This window comes from Hylobates moloch, unplaced genomic scaffold (assembly GCF_009828535.3).
Source record: "Hylobates moloch isolate HMO894 unplaced genomic scaffold, HMol_V3 SCAFFOLD_15, whole genome shotgun sequence".
In the NCBI taxonomy this organism is placed as follows: domain Eukaryota; kingdom Metazoa; phylum Chordata; class Mammalia; order Primates; family Hylobatidae; genus Hylobates; species Hylobates moloch.
The window spans coordinates 87,288,867-87,302,611 of NW_026652290.1; the positions used below are offsets into that span (position 1 = coordinate 87,288,867).

The following is a 13,745-nucleotide window of genomic DNA, read 5'->3' on the forward strand; positions in this document are numbered from 1 at the left end:
GCTTTTCTCTGCTTGCTCGTTTTAGTCCATAATTTGGATACTAACTGCGGCATATGATTGTCCCTCAGGCCTTAACATCAGGAGTTGAAGAATAGATGCAATCTGAATTCTCTGAAACAATTTCTTCTAGCTCCTCTTCTGTTGTCTCTGGAAAGCCAATCTTTGGCTTTGCCAGCTCACCACTCTCTTCTTCAGGAAGCACACATTTCCAAAGGCCGTATGTGTTTCCCACCACAGTTTGCCCTAGTCTCAATGTTCCATCTTCAGAACCACTGGCATAGAGTTCTCCATCACGACTAAATCTCACACAGTGAATAGGACCAAAGTATCCCTTGTAGGATTCGAATTCTTCTCCACGGTTAAAATCATACTTATAAAGTTTAAAATCTTCACCACCTGCAACAAGAAATTCTTTCTCAGGATGAAGAGATGCAGGATGGACGGTTGCAGGCATTTCAAAGGATGTAATTGGGTCCAAACTTACTGCACTATGAAAAGCAATAAATCATCCATAAGTTATAATCAAAATCTCTCCCTCAGGAATGTATTTTGTACTACTAACAGACATATTAAAATTTAGAGATTTCACTTCTGTCATAGTAACATGATCCCAAAGTCGAGCAGTTTTGTCATCAGCAGAAAGAATCTGTTTATTCTCACTGCACCATAGGAGGCTTTTTTTATACCAGAGCGTGACCACTAATTTCTTTAGGTCTTGCTTCGGGTTTGTTCAAGTCATACATGCGTAACTGTTTACCCTGTCCCTTAGTTAACAAATAATTACTATCCTGCGTGAAATACACAGTCTTGACAACGTATTTATGAGCCAGGGTCATCAATTCATCTCCTGAGACAGCATCCCACACTTTGGCTGTGACATCTGCAGCTGCTGTAGCTGCTTTGGTGGCATTCAGTGTTGCACCCCAAACAGCACCTTTATGAACCCAAAATGTTCCAATCCAGTCTCCTGTATCTCCCTGGCATAGCATAGGTTTACCATCTTTGCCAGTGCTGATTAAGAAATACCCATAAGGCGTGATGCCACTGAAGGCCAAATCAACCACGGGTCACGTGTGGCCAGAGCAGGTGAGTGGCGTCTGTCTCATTGCCATAGCGGCAGTGAACCCAGCGACCAGACTGGCAAGCTGAGTGCTGTCCTTGTCTTTTCTCTCTTCTGCTGCAGCGCCTTGGGCTCCTCCAGGCCCCTGCCCTGACACTGGGGCTGGGCTGCAAAACAGGGAAAGGAGGACAATCCGGTGGCACTGAGGTTAGGAAGGGGTGAGGGAGGGCTCAGGGAGTCTGAGACGGGCAAGTAACAGTCAACCAGGGAGGGAAAGGGAGAAACTGAGTATTTTAAAGTACTGAAGGAATAGGGATGCCAGAGAAAAAAGGATTTGGGAGAAACAGGACACTGTCCTTAAAGAACAAAAATGTGCTCAGAAGTCTGATCACAGGGAGAAGGGGGGCGCTCATGGCAGGGAGACCCATTGCTTAGAGTCTGATATTTGAGTTAAGTCTCTATCTCCCACTGAACAGTATGTTCTTGTTTCCTGTTCGCCAATATTTTCCCATAGATTATTATAGCGCTTGGTGTACAATAGTTGCTCGATGAATGTTTGTAGAATAAAAGTTGCATATACCAATGAAACCATCACCACAATCAAAAATGAACAAATCAATCACTCCAAAGGTTTTCTGATGCCCCTTTTTGATCCTTCCCTCTCACCTCTCCCTGACCCATACCCTCAACCTCAGACAACCACTCACGTGCCTTCTGTCACTATAGGCTGTATTTTCTAAATTTTTATATGAATGGAATCATGCAGTATGGCCCCTTTTTCATCTGACTTCTTCACTCAGCATTATTTTGAGATTTATTTGTGCTATTACATATAATAAAAATAGTTCATTCCTTTATATTGGTAAGTATTTCATTGTATGGATTTCCCACAGTTTGTTTATCCAATCACCAACTGACAAACATTTGAATCATTTCCAGATTTAGAGCACATTAATTAAGCAGGTTTTAAAACTGAAGTAGTTTGTCTCCTTCAATCCCTAGAATGAAGTTCCAGAAAACACACTTTCTGAAAATAGCCAGGAGTCCAGAAGTCAAACTGAACCTTCTTCAAAAGACCAACTTCTTTCTATTAGCAGTCCAGGGATCCAGATGCTTGCAAATGTCCAGTGCAGGCTGATCTCAGAACACTTCTCACAACAGAGGGGTACTGATGGCTGAGTAGACGGTGCCCTGGGGAAGGCTGAGCCCAAGGCACAGAAGCAGGCAGAGTTCAGTTCCCTGTTTCTCTAGCATCCTTAGGTACAAGTGCACCATCTTGCCCCAGTGTTGGAATTCTTCAGAACCAGAGTTGCATCCAGGTCTCTTCTCATTAAAGCACTTCTAATTCCCTCACTCAGCCCCGGCACAGGATGGCGGGAGTAGAGGAGGTTCTGGACTAAGTCGCCTAGTAGGCATGGGCAATAGAGGGATGATGCCAGTGGGAGGTAGGGGGAATGGGTGGCAAAGCTCCATGCTGGAACTGCTGCCGAAGAGCATGGGGGCAGAGGCCTCTTCTCTGGCAGTGATCCCAGGTGCTGGTGGTGCAGGATGCTTTCACAGCAGTATTCAGGGCACCATGACACTCCATAGGTTCAGCTTAGCAGACATAACACCCTCCATGGCCTGACCTACAATGATTGGCTCATGGCTTTTAGTTTTCACACAGTCACACCTCGGGGTGAGCCAGCTCTGCACTAGGATGCACTGCTTTGTCTGCAGCCTCACAGACCTGAACTGCAGTCTCACGTCCTGTGCCTCAGTGCTGGCTGGGCCTTGGTCCTATTACATCTTGAACTCAAGGTAATATGTCAGTGGCCAGGATTCACACTCAGAACCACCTTGAAAGTCTGTGCTGTTACCACCATGTCACAGAGCTAGAAGTAGATGTCTGTATTAACAACCTTTGGGTAGCAGGTGGTCAGTTAGGCAGGAAAAATAGTTCTGCTACATTATATGTATCAGGAGTATATTGACAGGAACATGTGTGTTGGGAATATATATGTCAGGAACAGCATGAAGAAAGAAAGGCTTTGACAGTTCTGAGCAGGCTACATCACACATCTTGCTAAAGTTTTTGCTGTATGGATTTGGTCATTCTAGAGATGTCAGTTACCTAGCACAAGAATTGCAAAGAACAAGGTTGGCCATGGAAACTCTTCCTAAGGCAGAGAACTATGCGTTTAAGAACAGGGGCTCAGGAGCAGATGCCTAAGCTACATAGGCTAGGGCAAGCCACTGCCCTCTTGCGTCTGTTTTCTCATCTACAAAATATGAAAAATAATGGAATTTTCTCCAACACTTGTGAAGATGCAATGTGATGATAAATGTTGAGAGTTTAACACTGTGCCTATTGTGGTAAGAGCTCTGCTCTTACTCTGGTATGGGTATTCTCCTGCCTTCACACTTCAGACAGAAAAGCCACCCTCAGCAGCTTTCCGGGGACCGCAGAGGGTCAAAATGACGCCCTCTGTGGATTCCTAGAGTTTTCCAAAGAGGAGGACAACCAGAAGTCAGCTCTGCTCAGAACTGCTCCGGTGAGATATTGGCATGTGGATGAAGGCTTATTTGCTTAAATCTACAGGGACAGATATGAAGGATTAATCTGAGCTCCTGGAAATTCTCTTTATAAGAATATTTATACTGTACCCAGAACAAGGTTTTTCTTTGCCCATGTGAATAGAGATTACTCTATTAACATTGAGAAATCCACAAGGCAAATTGGATATAAAGTGAGGATCTCCTTGTGCTTGTTTTCCAAGAGTGAAATATTCCTCAATTGCAGGCTTAACTCCCTGGGATATTCACAGTAAACATCCACACACCCTGCCCCACATGCACTTGCACACATACCACCTAGATTATCTAGATTTGCTAGAAGACTTCTGAGATATTCTCCCGAGAAAGAACCCAGATTTGAGTCCTTAGGACAGGGTTCTCCTTTCACCGATAACAGGTTAAAATTTTAATGCTCCTTTCTTACCCTCTCCCTTGTGCTACCCTGTTTGGTGAAAATGTAAATTAGTACAACTTCCATGGAAAACAGTATGGATATTTCTCAAAGAACCATTCAATCTAGCAGTCCCAGTACTGGGTATCTACCCAGATGAAAAGAAATCATTATATCCAAAAAATACCTGCACTTGCATGTTTACCACAGCACTATTCACAATAACAAAGACATGGAATCAATCTAAGTGTCCATCAATGGATGATTGGATGTAGAAAATGTGAGACATATAGATATGTATATATATATAGATGCACTATGGAATACTACTCAGCCATAAAAAAGAATGAAATCATGTCTTTTGCAGCAACATGGATGGAACTGGAGGCCATTATCCTAAGTGAAACAATTAAGACACAGAAAGACAAATACCACATGTTCTCATTTATAAGTGGGATCCAAATAATGTGTACACATGGACATAGAGAGTAGAATAACAGATACTGGAGATTTGGAAGGGTAGGAGTGTGGGAGGGAGGTGAGGGATGAAAAATTAATGGGTAAATACACACTTTTCAGATGCTGGTTATGCTAAAAGTCCAGACTTCACCACCATGCAACATATCCATGTAACAAAATGGCACTTGTATCCCCGAAGTCTAAAATATATATATATACATATTTTTTTTTTGAGATGGTGTCTCGCTCTATCGCCCAGGCTGGAGTGCAGTGGCGTGATCTCAGCTCACTGCAAGCTCCAGCCTCCCGGGTTCACACCATTCTCCTGCCTCAGCCTCCCAAGTACCTGGGACTACAGGTGCCCGCCACCATGCCCAGATAATTTTTTGCATTTTTTAGTAGAGATGGGGTTTCACCGTGTTAGCCAGGATGGTCTCGATCTTCTGACCTCGTGATCCTCCCGTCTCGGCCTCCCAAGGTGCTGGGATTACAGGCGTGAGCCACTGTGCCCAGCAGATATATATTTTGTACTACTAACGGACATATTATGAGCCAGGGTCATCGATTCATCTCCTGAGACAGCATCCCACACTTTGGCTGTGAAATCTATATATATTTGAATGACCTACCAAGTCACTCAGACCTCAGCTAAAGATAGAAATTGCTGCCCTTAGTGATACAATCCGATCTCATTCACATTAATGTTGCTAGTCTTTCTTCATATTTTTGGGCAGGGGAGAGAGGGCCTTATTGTTTTTTCTGACAACTAATCACTTTCTGTGCCCTCTGCCAGCTTGGTTACAATCAGCTTCCTCTGGCAGCCCATCTGGAAGTGAGTTCAATCGCCTGTGTGTGGGTGAGTGTATGTATATGTACTCTATTTCCTTTTATTAACATAGGGACCATTTCTCACCTTGTTTTCTAGCTTTGCAGCCAAACTGAGTACAGGGCTCTTATTGATTTTTGTGGCTTGGAGTTGGGTTTCTTTCAATGAAAATTAAACTTACTCAGATCAGTCCCATGGAGCATGGAGCAAGCAGAGAAATGAGCCATAAATTCAGGTGTACCCAAGTACGGGCTGCAGTTGGATTTTGTTCTTTCTTTGAGTGTAGGCCAAATGTTGCAGTTGGGCTTACACTGGCTGTACAGGGCAGATTTGTGGAGATTTTACTATGAAACATACTTTCCATTATTCACCCTACTCACATGAGTTCTGCTAGAAAAAAGAATTCTCACTGTGGATGTGAGTTTACTAGTTCTGAGGCCAGTAAATTTGAAGTGGAGAGTCATGAAAAGGGGGAGGTTTTCTACTCTATCCGCATGTGTTTATCATTGCTGAGCACTTACGTGTTAGGGAAGGAAGAAATGTTCTTATACTGGATTAAACTTTGCAAATAGCATTATTGTTCTGTAGACCAATACGGTTTTATTTTTTAAAGTCAATGAAATTGACAACTTTTGGAAAGGATTTGAACTGTATTTCTGCTATTTCTGTTAGACAAACACAGCTGAATGACTTCTTAACTCTTTTGTTGGAGCGTTGGACTTGGTACCTTTATTAAAGGCCACTGGATTGAATTGTTATATTCCAGGAATGGGGTTTGACCTAATGGAATATCCATATCTCTGCAGGGTGAGTGGATTTCTTATCTAGAATGAAACAACCAGCCAGCTAACTCCTGAAGTTGAGAACATGACTTTGGCCCTTCTCTTAATTTCCAAAGGGATTAAATTCCATAAAATTTTTAACCTCAGAGTTTCACATGTTGAAAAGAGCAGAGCCTGCAGGGGTCGCTTATTCCGAGTGTCTTTCTTTTAGTTATTTTTCTGATGATATGAAAAGACTGCTGACTGATTGTTTGCTGTTTTTAAATAAAACTTCTGTGAAGAGAGTCAAGGTAGAATTTCCTCTTTGTATTTTGTTTGCTTCCTTTCTTTCTACTTCTCTTTGCTCATCTTGCCAAAACTAACGTTTCTTTATGGCTTCGGTATGCTTTATCCTCTAGCAGGACTTTTGATCTCTAAAGATTTAAAGTTTGGAATAAGCATTGGTGGCCTTGAGTTTGCAAAAATCTTTCTTAAACTCCTTAATGTCTTGCTTTTTTGAACATGCCATTGCCCAGTAATGTGGCTTCCCTTATGTAAGTCCAATTAATCAGTTCAACACAGTATTGGAAAAATATCCAGTAAATTTGGAACAGTATAGCTAGGCTGAAATAAGCTTTTAAGAAATCATGAATTCACTGTAAGTGACTCTCAGAACTTTGCCTATAGAACTGGCTTAGGAATCCAGATGGGGCCCTGAATCAAGGAGAGAGTATCTCTCATTCTTAATTCTAGTTGCTATTGATTCAGCAACTCTTAAGGAAGCATGGTAATCTTTCCTTTTCCCCAATTTGTTGTTCATTCTCCTTCAGAGGAAAGGTCGTTCTCATTTGTTGGTTATTGTGGAGCAACTTAAGCACAAAACCAGTAAGACCAATGCTCATAGCTAATCTCCATGTGGCCAGCACCTGTGTTCTGTTTCAGCACCTGGGCTCATCTGCACAACCACGTGCAAATTCTGACCACTGATCATGAAGTGAGTTAAGTGTGTTGATAAACCAAGCAGATTCACTTCACTCCTGGAAACCTACTGTATTAGTCCGTTTTCATGCTGCTGATAGAGACATACCTGAGACTGGGCAATTTACAAAAGAGGTTTAATTGGACTCACAGTTCCACGTGGCTGGGGAGGCCTCACAATCATGGCAGAAGGCAAAGAAGAGCAAGTCACATCTTACATAGATGCCAGCAGAGAAAAAGAGAGAGAGCTTGTGCAGGGAAACTCTTCCTTATATAATCATCAGAGCTCATGAGACTTATTCACTATCAGGAGAATAGCACAGGAAAGACCTGCCCTCTGTGATTCAACTGCCTCCCATCGGGTCCCTCCCACAACACCTGGGAATTCAAGATGAGATTTGGGTGGGGACACAGCCAAACCATATCACCTACCATCAAGGAAAACTACGCTGTTTGAAAGTCTTTGCCAGGTTATTTTGAATTTATATTAAGGATTATATTTTTCTTAAGTATCTTGTGAAAAGTTTTTAAAAGTACAATTGTAGGAAAACAGGGCCTACTTGACAACATATAAGGGTTAGGTCACTTTTTAAAAGACATAAAGCAGTTTACTTTTGCTGAAGTAGCAAGGTCTATAGTTCCTGAAATCCTAGAATTCCCTTATTCTGATAAGACTGGGTATTTAATGGTCAAGGTTCTGAATTGCCAACAACAGAATCCATTCTGATTAGTTTAATCAGGAAGGGGGTTTATTCAAGAATATTAGGTAGATCACAGAAAATCAAGGAGGGGCCGACAGTAGGCTCTGAGCCACTCAGGAACAATCCTGGACACACAATAGGAGCTTCTTGAGCAAATTTTCCTTTGCCACTATTGCTTTGTATCAATGAGGAAACCAGAATGGATACCAGCAGCTTCTCCCTATTCTGATCTTGAAGATCTAGAGGCCTCCATCATCATATCAATTTCTCTCCATGCAGCCAATTACTCGGGTTGCTAATTTCCAAAATCTAAGACTATCATGGGTAGATCTGATTGGTGGAATCTAGGTTACCCTAGCTACAAAGGAGTTTTGGTATGGAAGATTTCTAGCTTCTACCTTGGGAAGGTGCAACTTATCATATGGGATATTACTAAAAGGTAGAGAAGATAATATTAAAATTAAAACCATTTATGCTTCGAAGAGCACCATCAAGAAAATGAAAAGACAACTCACAGAATGGAGAAAAGCTTGGAAAATCATATATATGATAAGAGACTTGCATTTCTTGCTTGTAAAGGAATTTTACAACTCAATAACGAAAACAAAAATAACTGAATTAAAAATAAGCAAAAGATCAGAATATACATTTCTCCAAAAAACATATACAAATGGTCAATAACACATGAAAGATGCTTAACATCATTAGCCATTAGGGAAATACAAATCAAAACTGCATTGAGATACCATTATGAATCCACTAGGATGGCTATAATAAAAAAGACAGATAACAGCAAGTGTTGGTGAAGATATGGAAAAAGTGGAACCCTCATGAATTGCTGGAAATGTAATATGGTGCAGCCACTTAGGACAACAATCTGGCAGTTCTGCAAAAGGTGAAGCATAGAGTTACCCAGCAATTGCACTCCTAGGTATATAGTTAAGAGAATTGAAAATGTAAGTCCACACAAAACCTTTTACATCAATATTCATAGCAACATTATTCAAAATAGCTAAAAGTGTAAACAGTCCAAATGTCCCCCAGCTAACTAATGGATCAACAAAATGTGTATAGCTATACAATGGAAGATTATTTGGTCATAAAAGGAATGAAGTACCGATGTATGCTACAATATAGGTGAACCTGGAAAACATTATGGTGGGTAAAAGAAGCCCATCACAATGGCTCAGATATTGTATGATTTCATTTCTATGAAATGTATTCGTCTTCTCCACGAACAACAAACACTACAAAAAAGTACCACAACAAAGTACCACAGACTTGATGGCTTAAACAACAGACACAGATTTTCTCATAGTTCTGGAGGCTAGAAATCTGAGATCAAGATATCAGCAGGGGTGGTTTCATTCTGAAGCTGCCCTTCATGGCTTGGGGATGGCCATCTCCTCCCTGTGTCTTCACATGGTCTTATCTCTGTGCCTTGACCTAATCTCTTCTTTTAAGGAACCAATTGTATTGGATTAGAGCCCACTTTGGTGACCTCATTATTACTTAGTTACCTCTTTCAAGACCCTGTCTTCAAATACAAATAGAACCACAACATATGATTATCAGGGGGACACAATTCAGCCTTTAACAGTCTATAATAGGAAAATATAGAGAGACAGAAGATTAATTAACAGATGGCTGTTGTATTGGTCCATTTTCACACTGCTGACAAAGACATATCTGACACTGGGCAATTTACAAAAGAAAGAGGTTTAATTGGACTCAGTTCCACGTGGCTGGGGAGGCCTCACAATCGTGGTGCAAGGCAAGGAGGAGCAAGTCACATCTTATGTGGATGACAGCAGGCAAAAAGAGAGAGCTTGCGCAGAGAAACTCCCATTTTTAAAACCATCAGTTCTCATGAGACTTATTCACTATCATGAGAACAGCATGGGAAACACCTGCCCCCATGATTCAATCACCTCCCACCCGGTCCCTCCCACAACATGTTGGAATTCAAGATGGGATTTGGGTGGGGACACAGCCAAACCACATCAGTTGCCTAGGGCTGGACAGTGGTGGGAGGTTTGGGAGATGATGGTTAATGGGTCCAAGATTTCCTTTTGGGATAATGAAAATATTGATTGACGTAATGGTTGCAAAATTTTGTGAATATACTAAAGGCCATTGCATTGTACACTTTATATGGGTAAATTGTATGGTATGTGAATTACATTTCAATAAAGCTGTTACACAAAAGAAAAAGATGAGGGAGTTCAGAGATATTAGGTGGCCACAAATAATCAGTGTCTATTACACTAACTTCAGCTGAGAAATTAAGAACAAGCCAGGAAATAACACCCCATGGTCTCCTGGACTAGGCCGAAGTGCCCCCTTTCCTCAGCCTAATTCTAAATCAACTTGACATGCCCAGTGGGAACACTGGCATTGCTGCTCTTTTGCCACAATGCCAATGTCCTTCTGGAATCTTTGGGAACAAGGAAACTGGCTGTGACCAATGTCATCCCTTTGATGTCCAGGATGCATGTGGCTGCCCTGGTAAGCACCCCTTTCCTTAGCCAAAGCTCTGAGTGCATCCCTGAGTATCTATATACAGTAGAGGAGATAGAGAGGTTCTCAGAGACACAGTTTTTTCAGTCCTGGAATATTTGTATTTTCCAGTTAAGTGGGCATTCATTAGCCACATAACACCATTTTGGTCAACAATAGACTGCATATTGGAAGGTTGTCCCAGTAAAAAATACTGTATTTTTACTGTACTTTTCCATGTTTAGATACATAGATGCTTATCATTGCATTACAACTGCCTACAGTATTCAGTACATTCAGTACATGCATGTTCCCTCTATGGTGTTTACACAATGATCAAATCATCTAACAATGCATTTCTCAGAACATATCCTCCTTGTTAAGCATTGCATGTCTGTACTTCAAAAATGTTTAACCTAGAAGGGCATCTCTGTAAGATTCAACAGAGCCTGCCCCGGTTATTTATTTTGCTTTTTTACAGCATTATCCCTTAATCCCTGTTTCGCTCTTCTGCATTACAAGGCCTCTTACTCATCTCCACTGTGGACTTCCCTCAGACTCTAGTCATTTGCTAAGTGGCTTGAGATTTTTTTTTCCTTCTGGTGAATTTATTTGCAGTTTTATCATTGCTCTAATAGAAGTATGTATAGGAGAAAGTACTTGGCAATGGGTGGAGGTGGAGGAAAAGTGTCAACAAAAGCTTTTTTAGAGTAGAATATTTTGGATTTGCGAGTCTTCAAAGATTGATGGGGAAAGAGAAGGGAACATGGGGAGATATGGAGGAAGAGGAAAGAACCCTCCAGCAACTTGAGCAAAGTCAAAGGTACTTGACATAGTCCGGAGCACAGGGGCAGCTGTGAATAGTTTGATTTGGCTTCAGTGTAGGCTGCAAAGTGGGAATGGGGCAAGAAGTGAACCTGGACAGGTGGGCTGGGCCAGAGGAAAACCCATAGAGCCAGGGGAGCAGGAGAGAGGCTGTCTAGGCCAGTTGTGTTACAACATACCCTTAAGGCGTAAGTGGTGATTAAACTAAAAGGTTGACGGACATTTTTCAGGGACTGGCTTCTTTTGATTCATCCTGAAGTCTGCTAAATTATTCCAGAATATGGAATCCAGGAACTCTTTTATGGAGCAATGCAGTGAAATTGGCCCTCACGAGCATTCACAATGAATATCCAGATAAGCTTAAAATCCATGTAGATAGGTAGAGAAGGAAGCAAAGAGGCAACTTGAGAGCTCCTGGGTTAAAGGGAAGAAAAAGCCACATTCCATTGCCTGGAGCATAAGTCACAGATGGCGCTGCCCCAAAGGGCTTCAGGAAAACTAAATCCAGCCAGCAGAGATAAACCAAAAGTGACTGTAAATGTTTTTTGCAAAAGTTTTAAAGGATACCCTCCTAACCCCAGTGAACCCGCTTCTTCCTCTGGATTCAAAGTCAGACATCTTAGAGCTAGAGGCACCAGTCATGACAGATGATCCATGCTTCTTCCATCCATCCGTCATTAATCTATCCATGTAACTATCCATTCATAATTAGGCCTTCGAATCTCTGGGTTCTATATAATATAGTCCGCACTCCTGACTTTTGGTTGGAAATACACTTGCACGCATACACACGTACACACACGCTTTTATTTTACAATGAATAAGTGAATGTCTAACAATGAAAATCAGCCTTCTTCATAAGTACCAAGGGAGTATTTTTATATCAGAAAACATTTAACGACAAGGACATCACCACCTCCACTGAACATCCTACTTATAAACACTCTTACTTCTTAATTAACCTCCCCGTTTTCCAGTAAATGAAGCCTTTTTTCCTAATAGAACTCCCCCATTTCAATTTTTGGGTGTCTGGAATAATTTTTAATGACTAGTTATTGTATTTTAAACTCCTCCCCCAAATCTAAGTGATAAATGCCTCACCATTTTCCTCAGATACACACCCCAGCTCTCATTCAAATGACAGTCCTTCACTCACAGTCAGGAACCCGCACGCCTGGGAGTTTGTCGAAGAAACACCACTTTGTGTCTCTGCCTATCTCAACTCTTGTCATCTCTGAGCAAAGCAATCTTACTCCCATCTATGACTCCAGTTCTACATCATTGCACTCCCTTGTTTGGGGGAAGTGAACTAGTGGGACAATTTTCCAAGTTCTATTTTGAGAAAGGGGCAAGTTCATTAACTTTGATCAGGATGGGTTGGGGAACGCTGAGTGATGTATTTGGCAAATCTTTACACTCATATCTCTCTTGGAATCCTAAGATGATAGGCAGATTAGAGAGTAGGGGGAGAGGAAAACTTTTTTATGATTAAGAGAGGCTTCATTGAGAGCCTTTTTATGTGTTTGACCTTCTCTCCCCTGGTCCAGTTGCCCCTTGTGGAGACTCCACAGACCTCTGTTTGTATCATTCACAGGATGTGCTCCCTGAAATAAGCTGAGTAATATCCCCCAAGATGTCCATGTTCTTATCCCCAGAACCAGTAAATGTTACCTGATGTGGCAAAGGGGGCTGTGTAGATGCAACCAAGTTAAGGACATTGATTGACCTGGGAAGATTCTTCTGGATTATCCTGGTGGGCCCAATGTCATTATAGTGGTCCTTATAAGAGGAACACAGGAGAAGCCCATGTCACACAGAAGTAGAAGATGTGATGATGGAAACAGAAGGTTGGAGTGATGCAGGGAAAAGGTCACAGGCCAAGGAAGGCAGGCAACCTTCAGAAGCTAGAAAAGGCAAGGAAATGGATTATCCTCTAGAACCTCCAGAGTAAATCAGCCCTGCTAACACTTTGACTTTAGCTTAGTGAAACTGCTCTGAGATTTCTGACCTCCAGAACTGCAAGAGAATAAATTTGCACTGGTTTAGTCACCAAGTTTGTGGTACTTTGCTACAGCAGCCACAGAAAATTAAAACATTCTACTTAATGACATTTCCACTCATAAATCCGTCTCTTTGAATAGAGACCACAAGTTCTTCTATATCTCCTAGCACTGGGCACCCTGTCAGTTAGTTCCTTCGGAATACAAGAAACAGAAACATTCCAATCAACTCCAGTAAAGGATGTTCAACATAATAACACATGAGAAAGACAGGAATTGGCAAAACTGTCCCAGCAGCTGCCCTGCTAAGCCTTGTGGCCACTGGAACATCCTTTAGCAAACAGTGTTAGTTTTGGTCATTGGGCAGAAAGGTCAGTAACTCAGCAACATTAGCGGCTATCCCCTCAGACATGTCTGTTTTTCTCTTTCCCCTGCTGCCACCAATTACCCAAGGGAGTGTTTTTAATATCAGAAAACACTTCATGACAAGATCCTATATCTATTGTTTAAACTCTCTTTAAGAAACAAGCTGATGTTTTGATCCATCACCACCCAGGGTGGGGACAAAGCTGTCTCATGAAACCAAATTTTCTTTGATGCTGGCCAACCTATAGATGGCTGTTTGGGGGTTGGGTGCTAATCCCTGGTTCAAGCAGCTATGGTCAGGGTAACAGAGCTCAGAGACACCT

The 13,745-nt window shown here is 41.8% G+C and overlaps 1 pseudogene; it reads right to left on the reverse strand.

Annotated features, from left to right (window-relative positions):
- Positions 1-20: 20 nt before the first annotated feature.
- Positions 21-1,112, reverse strand: LOC116483298 (serine-threonine kinase receptor-associated protein-like; annotated as a pseudogene).
- Positions 1,113-13,745: the final 12,633 nt, after the last annotated feature.